This window comes from Grammomys surdaster, unplaced genomic scaffold (assembly GCF_004785775.1).
Source record: "Grammomys surdaster isolate TR1022 unplaced genomic scaffold, NIH_TR_1.0 251, whole genome shotgun sequence".
Lineage (NCBI taxonomy): Eukaryota > Metazoa > Chordata > Mammalia > Rodentia > Muridae > Grammomys > Grammomys surdaster.
Genome location: NW_021604692.1, coordinates 2,938,172 through 2,947,928, shown reverse-complemented (window position 1 = coordinate 2,947,928; position 9,757 = coordinate 2,938,172).

The window sequence follows — 9,757 nt, the reverse complement described above, 5'->3', positions numbered from 1 at the left end:
TGGATGAGTAGGTGGGGAGGACTGTAACTACCAAGAGAATCAGGGCACGTTGGATTCTACCCGGAATCCCAGCACGTGGAGGTTAAGGAATTTAAGGCCAACCTCAGCTACAGAACAACTTCCATACCAGACTGTGCTGTAGCTGTATGAGACCCTGTCTAAATCCCCCTTTCCCTCACCCAGAAGAAAAATACAAAAGTTCAGGAAAATGGGAGTAAGAAAACTACAGACAGAACTGGACAGATGGCTCAGTGGTTAATAGCACTGGTTGATCTTCCAGAAGAACAGGGGTCAATTCCCAGCACCCACATAGCAGCTCACAACTATATGTAACTCTAATTCCCAGGAACCAGACAAGACTCTTCTGGCTTCCACAAGACTCTAAACGCTCATACATACAAAATAATAAACTTATTTTAAAAAAGAAAGAAAGAAAGCTACCTCCAGGGAGGTGTGGTGGTACATATCTCTAATCCCAGCACTTCAGAGGCAGAGACAGGAGGATCTCTGGCTAGCCTGATGTCCACTGCAAGTCAGGTCAGCCAGGGTCATGCAATGAGACTTTGTGGAAAGAAAGAAAATAATCTCCAGAGAGCACAAAAGAGTTTGAAAAATCATTGGCCATATTGGTCAACTCATGTGAGCCACAACACTGCCCCGAAAAAGGCAGGGCCAAGATCACCAGCCTGAGTTTTGGAAGAGCAAAGCAAAGGCCCAATGGAAGAGGGAGGCATTTATGTAGCATGACTTTGGCCGCACTACCTGTGTGTGGAGGTTTGCCAGCAGAGTTTACTGTAATGACCGATCATAGTCTTTACAGCCATGATGGCAATCACTGTGCATTCAGGAGATCAGGGTTGGTCATAGCTCTGTGGCTGAGGGCTTGCTGGCCTTATGTAAGGCCCAGGGGCTCCATCCCTAGTGTCATATGCACACAGACATCTGTCATTTAAGCCCCTTTGTTTTACTTTCAAGAGACAAAAAACAAGCTGGGGTTGGTGGCACAAGCTTTCCGCTCTAGCTCTTGGGAGGCAGAGGTGGCAGGGCTGCTGGAGTCTGAGCTGGACTCCCTAAGAAGAGAGCTCAGCATAAGCCTGGACTGTAGACCAAGAGACATCTCTCTCTCCTTCAACAAAGAATGAAGAAGACAGGCACACAAAAGGATGTCCTTGCTCTTAACAAACAGGAAGTGTCTAGGAAAGGAATATACTGGCACCTGTTTCTCCCCTTATACAGGAAAATAAATGCATGTATATGCAGGAGGCAGATTTAAAAGCAAATGAGGCAAAATATAAACAAGTGAGTAATCTGCTTTTAAATTTTTTTTATGCCGGGGCGGTGGTGGCTCACGCGTACACTTTTAATCCCAGCACTTGGGAGGCACAGGCAGGCGAATTTCTGAGGTCGAGGCCAGCCTGGTCTACAGAATGAGTTCCAGGACAGCCAGGGCTACACAGAGAAACCCTGTCTCGAAAAACAAAAACAAACAAAACAAAAAAAACAAAAAAAAATTTATTCCTTGTATTTGTATTATGACTTTAAAAAAATTGTTATGTGCGGTGTTGACTGGAGGTCAGAGGGCAGTTTTCCCTTCTTTCCATGATGCTGGTTCTGGGATTGAACTCAGCTCCTCAGGCTTGACAACAAGTGTCTTTCCCCATTGAGCCATCTTACCAGACCTCTTAGGTTAAATTCTGGTATTTAAGAGCCAGATGTAATAGACCATGGTACTTTAATACCAGCACTTGGGAGACTGAGGCAAGTGAATCTCTGTGAGTTCAAAGCCAGCCTGATCTATATTGGGGGATTCAAGCCAGCCAAGACTATGTAGACCCTATTTCAAAAATCAAAATCAAACAAAAATTGTCTTATTCAAAAAAGATTCTCTAAAGTAAAGTTTTATCATAAAACATACATTAAAAATAAGCCTGATAGTATGTAATTCCAGCACTTGGGAGGCAAAAGTAGGCAAGATTAGGAGTTCAAGTCCTCCCACAGGGCAAGAAGGCCATTCTGTTCTACTAGACACCCTGACTCCAGAAAAAAAAAAAAAAAAAGAGCTTAAGAGATGGCTCAGCGGTTCAGAGCATTAGATATTCTTCCATTCTAACTCCAGTTCCAGGGAATCCAACACTTTCATCTGACCTCCACAGAAACCAAGCACACATGCCCTACACGGACATACATACAGGCAAAGCACTCGTGCACATAAAATAAAGATAAATCCTAAACTAAAACCCTACCAACCAAAAGTATGCTGATGGGGAAAGGCACTTGACACCAAGTCTGAGGACCTGAGTGTGAGCGCTGGGACCCACATAATGATGGAAGGTGAGAACCAGCTCCAGCCAGTTGTTCCTTCATCTCCACAGCCATATACAAAATAAATTAATAAATGTGGTCTTGGATGTTTTGTTTTAAGTACATTAAAGCTAGGTGTCACATACCTGTTATCTCAGCAAAGATAGAAGCAGGAAGATTAGTCAGGTTTCAAGGCCAGCAGGGTCTTGTCTTAAGCAACAACAAGAAAAAAAATCAAGGTGTGCAGAAGGTACCTGCCATCCCAACACTGGGAGACAAAAACAGCAGGATCTCCATGAGTTTCAAGCCAGGCCAGCCACCAGACACAGTTACCACAAGACCTTGCCCCAAAAGGATGAGAAAAAAAAAAAAAGCAAAAAACACTCTCTCCTCTGTAGCTGAATATAATTGCCCTGGGCCTGTGATTCTAGGTCTTGAGTGGGGTAAGAGGATCAGGGTTCAAGGCCAGCCTGGGGTACATAAGACTGTTAAAATGAAAGCTATACACATGCTACTTACCCTTGTACTGATGAATGAACACTGGTAGACTTCCATCAGTCAATATTTGTGTTCAGCTCTGCTATCTTAGGGCAGCTGTGGTTATCTATCTATCTATCTATCTATCTATCTATCTATCTATCTGTTTTTCGAGACAGAGTTTCTCTGTATAGCACTCACTCTCTGCAACTCACTCTGTAGACCAGGCTATCCTCAAACTCAGAAATCCACCTGCCTCTGCCTCCACCCACCTGTGTTGGAATTAAAGATGTGCACCACCACACCTGACTTAATTTATTATTATATTAATTAATTAGTTTAGCAGTACTGGGAGCTAAACTCAGAACTTTATACATGCTAGGCACTCTAGCACTCTGCTCCTGAGCTACATCCCCAGCAGTCTTACTGTGAAGTTTTTGTCAGAGCGCCTAATAGATAGTGGTCCTCACTGTGGGGTGAGTATTTTAATGAGTACCTAAGCCTAGATTCTATAGGCCTCAATTAAAACAGAGACAATAACTTTAGCTACGTCAAAGTTTGCTGAAGAAGTATGTAATCAAGTACACAGAAGGCCCCTCACACAGTTCCTAGCTCATTGAAAATTCATTAAGATGTTGTTATATAAAACCATAGTGTATGGGGCTGGAGAGATGGCTCAGTGGTTAAGAGCACTGACTAAGTTACAGAGGACCCTGGTTCAGATCCCAGCACCCACATGGCAGCTCACAACTGTCTGTAACTCTAAGATCTAACACCCTTACATATAAAATAAACATAACACCAATGCACATAAAATAAAAATTAATTAATTGATTAAATAACCATAGTCTCATGGTGGAATAAAACTGGACAGAAGAGCCCATGCCAGTCATTCTCCTGAGGGAGACAGAGACAAGTGGATCAAAAATTCAATGTGGGGGCTGGAGAGATGGCTCAGCGGTTAAGAGCACTGACTGCTCTTCCAGAGGTCCTGAGTTCAAATCCCAGCAACCACATGGTGGCTCACAACCATCCATAATGAGATCGGATGCCCTCTTCTGGTGTGTCCAAAGACAGCTACAGTGTACTCATAATAAAATAAATAAATAAATCTTAAAAAAAAAAAAAATTCAATGTGGGTGACCTGGAATGGGTTGGCACATGCCTTTAATTCCAGCACTCAGGAAGTGGAATCAGGTGGTAGATCTCTAAGTTCAAGAGCAGCCTGATCCACAGAGTGAGTTCCAGGACAGCCTGGGTGGCTGGGGATTGGGGGGCTACATTGAGAAAGCTTGTTTCCAGAATGAATGAATGAATGAATGAATGAGTATTCTAGATTGGGCGGTTAAGATGGCTCATCAGTTAAAAGCACTCTTCACTCTTCAGAGAGGACCCTGGTTCAGTTCCCCAACACCCATGTCAGGCAGCTCACAACTGCTTGTGACTCCAGATCCTTCATCCATATTGGTGCACATAAACTGACAGTCACATACACATGCATCTGAGTAAAAGTAAATTAATTAAAAATCATTCGAGACCATGCTCGGCTATGGAGATGATGGGCAGTGTGGGATAGAGACGACTTTGTTTTACACTGCGGTGAGGGTGAGCTCAGCAGGTAAAGGTGCTTGCCACCAAACCTGATGACCAGAGTTCAATTCCCAGGAATCCTATATTAGAAAGAGTGGCTCTAGAAAACTGTCCTTTAATTTCCACGTGTGTTGTGACAGGAGGATGTACATGCTTGAAGACACACCCAGGCAGACTCACATCCACGCACAAATAAACAACAAAGTTAGTGAGAACTTTAATGGAAATGTTTTTCTGCTCCACTGAACATTCTCCTGGCTCTTTCTATCCCTGTCCCCTGGGCACCTGGCTTTCAAGGCTAGCCCATCTTTACTCAGAGTCTTCATTCATACTGCCTGAAATATGAAGCAACTAAGGCTGAACTAGGGGAGAAAGCTTGCCTGAAAGCCACAGCTGGCTTGGTGGAAAAGCTGGAACAATACAGCAAGCTCCATCCTCTAGCTCCCGAGCAACCCCCCTCTCCCACCTTGTGTACCTAGCTTAGAGGTTAGACCCCCATCCCAGCTTTAATTGGAATAACAATGAGAGTAAGGCCCATTTCCCAGAAAGACAGCAGGGGTTCTCCAAGGCCTGGTGAGAGAAAGAAGCCCATTGTAAAGCACTCAGGCTTGATTGTTGTCTCATTAGAGGCCACCTTCACTGGCCAAGCACGCTCACCAGGAACACTCACCCCTACATTTCAGCCTCCCTACAATCCCCCATGGGCCACTGACTATTTTCTTGACTAGTACTGACTAGACTAAGTGTTCATTAGTTTGTTGTTGTTGGTGGTGGGGATGCTGGGGCCTGGAACCCGGGGTCTCACACTTACTAAGCCAACACTCCAGCCCCCTGATGTGACTTTAAGTCATCCACCCTATTTGCTTACCAAGATCAAGCACCACCTCTACTCCAAATTAGGCTCTCAGTAAACACCTGTCTCCTGTATCTCTCCTTCATTAGCACCTCCTCTCATACCCTCCACTGCCCTCAGACAAACCAGCTAGCATCCCTGAAAGCTCTTAGAAGCACAGTCTTGAGAGAAGGAACGAGTAAAGGCAAAACATCAGCAGCCAAGTTAATTCTCATCCCCTCTGGGAGGCAGTGAGGGACCTAGGGAAGCTTGTGGCTTTCCCTGTCTGGGTACAGACATCATGGCAGGCACTGAGGCCTTGAACCTCGATGTTGCCCTTGGCTACCCGCCTGCATACCCAGTCTACTTCCTACTTAGTTTTGGGTTCAGACTGCCTCCTCCAAGCTCCCTGAAGTTCACATTCACAGCCTAGCTTAGGTAACCCTGCTTAGGTTGGGCCTAGAAAATTTTTCTTTTTTTCTAGACGGGGACTAATGGGCAGCTAAGAAATGACAGGCCCCATACATCCCTCTCATCCACCTCCACTCCTGTCAGGTGTCCTAAACCTGACGAGGCTAAGGGACTATTTTATATTTGCTCATATTTCAGAACTGCCACTCTTCTCCTTCCCCTCACTGACTGTCTACAGCCCATAAAACCTGCCGACACCCACTCGCCCCCTAGATTTCTTCTCCTTTGCAGTGGCTTTAGGTGGCTTTTCAAACAATGCATGCTAAACACTTGCCTAGCATGCAAGAGACCCCAGGTTCAATCCCCAGTTAAAAAAAGAAAAAGGAAACAAACAAACAATAGACCTTAGACACAAGGTCACAGAAGGAATCATCCCCTTTGTTCCCAGCACAGAATAGGTGCTTATTAAATAGCTAGGCCCTTCCTGGTTGAATTATTGAATGGGCTCCTGCGTATCTCAGAAGAGGAAAAAGTATTTCAGAAGAAAACTTTCCTCAGGTAACACATCTCAAGTTAAACCCCCAACCAGGTTCACAGCATCCAGCAGAGACCAACTTTGCAATTCTCCCTGGGGTTGCCCCAGGCATTCACTTTATAATTGTTCCAAAGAGAAAAACAGAGCAGACAATAGAGAACCTGGCCCTCATTTTCTCAGGCAAAGTAATTCCTCCCATGAATTTGAAATGAGGAGTGAGATTTCCGAAAGTTACAGGCATTATCACCCCTGCCTTAAACTAGGAACTGGCACTAGGTCCTTTAAAAGGCAAATTTCCCAGGTGGACAGCTTTAATGTCCCATGGAGCTTAGGCAAAAGGATTTTTAATTGATTTGTTTTTTAATTTTAATTTTTTTTTTTTTTAATTTTGAAACTGGGTTTCTCTACATAGCCCTGGCTAGCCTGGAATTCACTATGGAGACCAGGCTGGCCTAGAACTCACAGAGATCTTCCTGCCTCCACCTCCTGAGTGCTGAGATGCAAAGGATCTTTAAAGGGAAACGCTGTGACTTGAGGAATTCAACTTTTAAAATAAATGCCCAAAGGGCCATTTAAGGTTTGGAAGGATTTTTTTTTTTCCTTTTGAGACAGGGTTTCTGTGCGTAACCCTTACTGTCTTGGAACTCGCTCTGTAAGCCATGCTTGCGTTGAATTTACAGAGATCCTCTTGCCTGCTTCTCTAGTGCTAGGATTAAAGGTATGTGCCACTGTGGCCAGTCTACTTTTGGAGGGATTTTTAAACAAACAAGCAAGTTCACCAACAAAACTTCAAGAGAAACCAGAGAATTAGACCTTCCCTTTAGGGATAACAGATAGGCATAGTGACATACACTGTCAATCCCAGCACTTGGGAAGTAGAAGCAGAAGGGTCTGAGTTCCAGGTCTCTGGTCTACCAAGTTATTTCCGGACAGGCAGAGCAACATAGTGATAGTCTGTCTTGAAAAAAACACAAAGGAAATAAGAAAATCCACAAAGGGCTCTTTCTTTTTTAAAGACAGTGTCTCAGGTAGCTCAAACTGACTTCAGATTCATCATGCAGTCAAGGATGTCTCTGAATTTCTGATCCTCCTGCCTCTGGCTCCTAAATGCTGAAATCATAGGGATGTGTTCCCTCACATGTTTTCGCAACCATACCGGTGATCAGAGATCCTTGTACCCTAGGCAAGTACTCTCCCAACTGTGCTATATCCCGTGTGTGTGTGTGTGTGTGTGTGTGTGTGTGTGTGTGTGTAGTCGGGGGCAACGATAGACAGAGACAGAAAGCCAAACTGACCTGGAACTTGGTATGTAACCAAAACCTGTTCTCAAACTTGTAGCAATCCTCCTGCCTCAGTCTCCCTTCTGTGATCCCATGTATGAGCTGAAAAACAGATTTAATTATAAGCAGCAATGAATCTAGTTTGTCCTTACTAGAAGACTGTTTTCGCCGGGCAGTGGTAGCGCATGCCTTTAATCCCAGCACTTGGGAGGCAGAGGCAGGCGGATTTCTGAGTTCGAGGCCAGCCTGGTCTAGAGTGAGTTCCAGGACAGCCAGGACTATACAGAGAAACCCTGTCTCAAAAAAAAAAACAAAAATAAAAAATAAAATAGAAGACTGTTTTCAAGTGTAAGATGAAGGTAGACTGGTTTATCACTAACCATGCCTGGCTTTCACTTCTCCCGATCCATAACAATTGTTTGTCCTTGTTTTGTGTAGAGAGGACTTGCACATCTTTTTACAGAGATGGCATGACTCTTATCTAAGTAAACCTCATTTTTTCATTTTCGAAGTGCTGTTAGGACAGAGGTGCTAAGCTAGAGATTAAGGTGAGGATAACAACCAAGAGTTGTGTTTTGTTGTTCAATGTTTTGCTAGAAACAAGACATGAAGCTAGCTAGACGTTTCATAAAATGGCCCTTAGGCCCAAAGTGAGGCCTGGCTGGAATGGAATGTTTTGAATCTGGAGGAATCCTGCAGGCAGACAAATCAGATAAAGGTGGCAAGGGATATTATTTCTCTCAATCAGAGAAGAATTTACAACATTTAAAAGCTTAATTTTTTTTTTAAAAAAGCTTTAAGGCAGCATTTCTGAGCAGCAAGCTCAGATCTTTCCCGGAGGGGAAAGTGGGTCCCGGTGAGCTTCACAGTAGGAGTCCCCACCTGAGCAGGCCCCTGCTTTACAAGGCTTTTCACTTAAGAGCTGAGGAAGAGGAGAGAGAGGGATATTTTAAAGTGAATGAAGGGAGCAGGTCCCTCATTAAGTCTGAAATGGGGGTGGGAGGTGCTGTGGAAGGGAGGCCTCTGGGCGTGCATTTCCTGCTGCTGTAACTGGCACTTTCTCCTTCCTGAGCCAGGCTATGGGGACCGGAAGAAAAAAAAAAGTGGTCCTCCGCACTTCCAGGATGAGCCTGTCCTAACACCCTTAGTGAGCGCTGGAAATGTACTGCCCCTCCCCCATACCTGAGATAAAAGTTTTTGAGCCTTTTGTTTGTTTGCTTTGTTTTTGAGAAAGTTTCACTGTATACCTTTGACTGGCCTTGAATTTAATACATAGACCAGCCTGTTTCTGCTTTCTAAGAACTGGGGTTACAGGTGTGATTTCACATTCTTTATTTTTTCATCAGTCCTTTACACTACCAGATATTGTGTGGCAGCACACAGGAAATCCCCCTACCAAGAGGAAGAAAGAAAGAAAGAAAGAAAGAAAGAAAGAAAGAAAGAAAGAAAGAAAGAAAGAAAGAAAGAAAGAAAGAAAAGAAAGAAAAGAAAGGCCAAGCCCAGTGGTGGTGCAGTGGCGCACGCCTTTAATCCCAGCACAGCAGAGGCAGGAATATCTCTGAGTTCAAGGCCAACCTGGCCTACAGTGAGAGTTCCAGGATAGCCAGGGCTACACAGAGAAACCCTGTCTCAGATAGAAAGATAGACGATAGATAGATGATAGATGATAGATAGATGATAGATGATAGATAGATAGATAGATAATAGATAGATAGATAGATAGATAGATAGATAGATAGATAGATAGATAGATGGAAATAATATGTCAGGTTCTTCAGAGGTAGACACAGCCTCTGTGAGGGTGTTTATATTTTCCTGTCTAAATTTATTTCTCGTTACTGTTACAGTCCTGTGGTAAGAGCCTGGGGCCACACTTTCCAGGGAGTCAATGCCCTGAGGAAATCTTCTATAGGGTTTGTGCTTTCTGGGTCAACACATTGCTGTCATACAAACATGTTTTTTGCCAGGCGGTGGTGGCACACGCCTTTAATCCCAGCATTTGGGAAGCAGAGGCAGGCAGATTTCTGAGTTCGAGGCCAGCCTGGTCTACAGAGTGAGTTCCAGGACAGCCCAGGCTACACAGAGAAACCCTGTCTCGAAAAAACAAAACAAAACAAAAAACATGTTTTCTAACTACAAATTTCATGCCACATTTGGAGAAGGGGATGCCTCATGTAGCCCAGGCTAGTCTTGAACTGATTATGTAGCCAATGATGACCCTGAAGTTTGATCTTCCAAACCTCAACCTCCTAATACTGAGTTTACAGGCATGTACCATCATATTTCTCTCTCTCTCTCTCTCTCTCTCTCTCTCTCTCTCTCTCTCTCTCT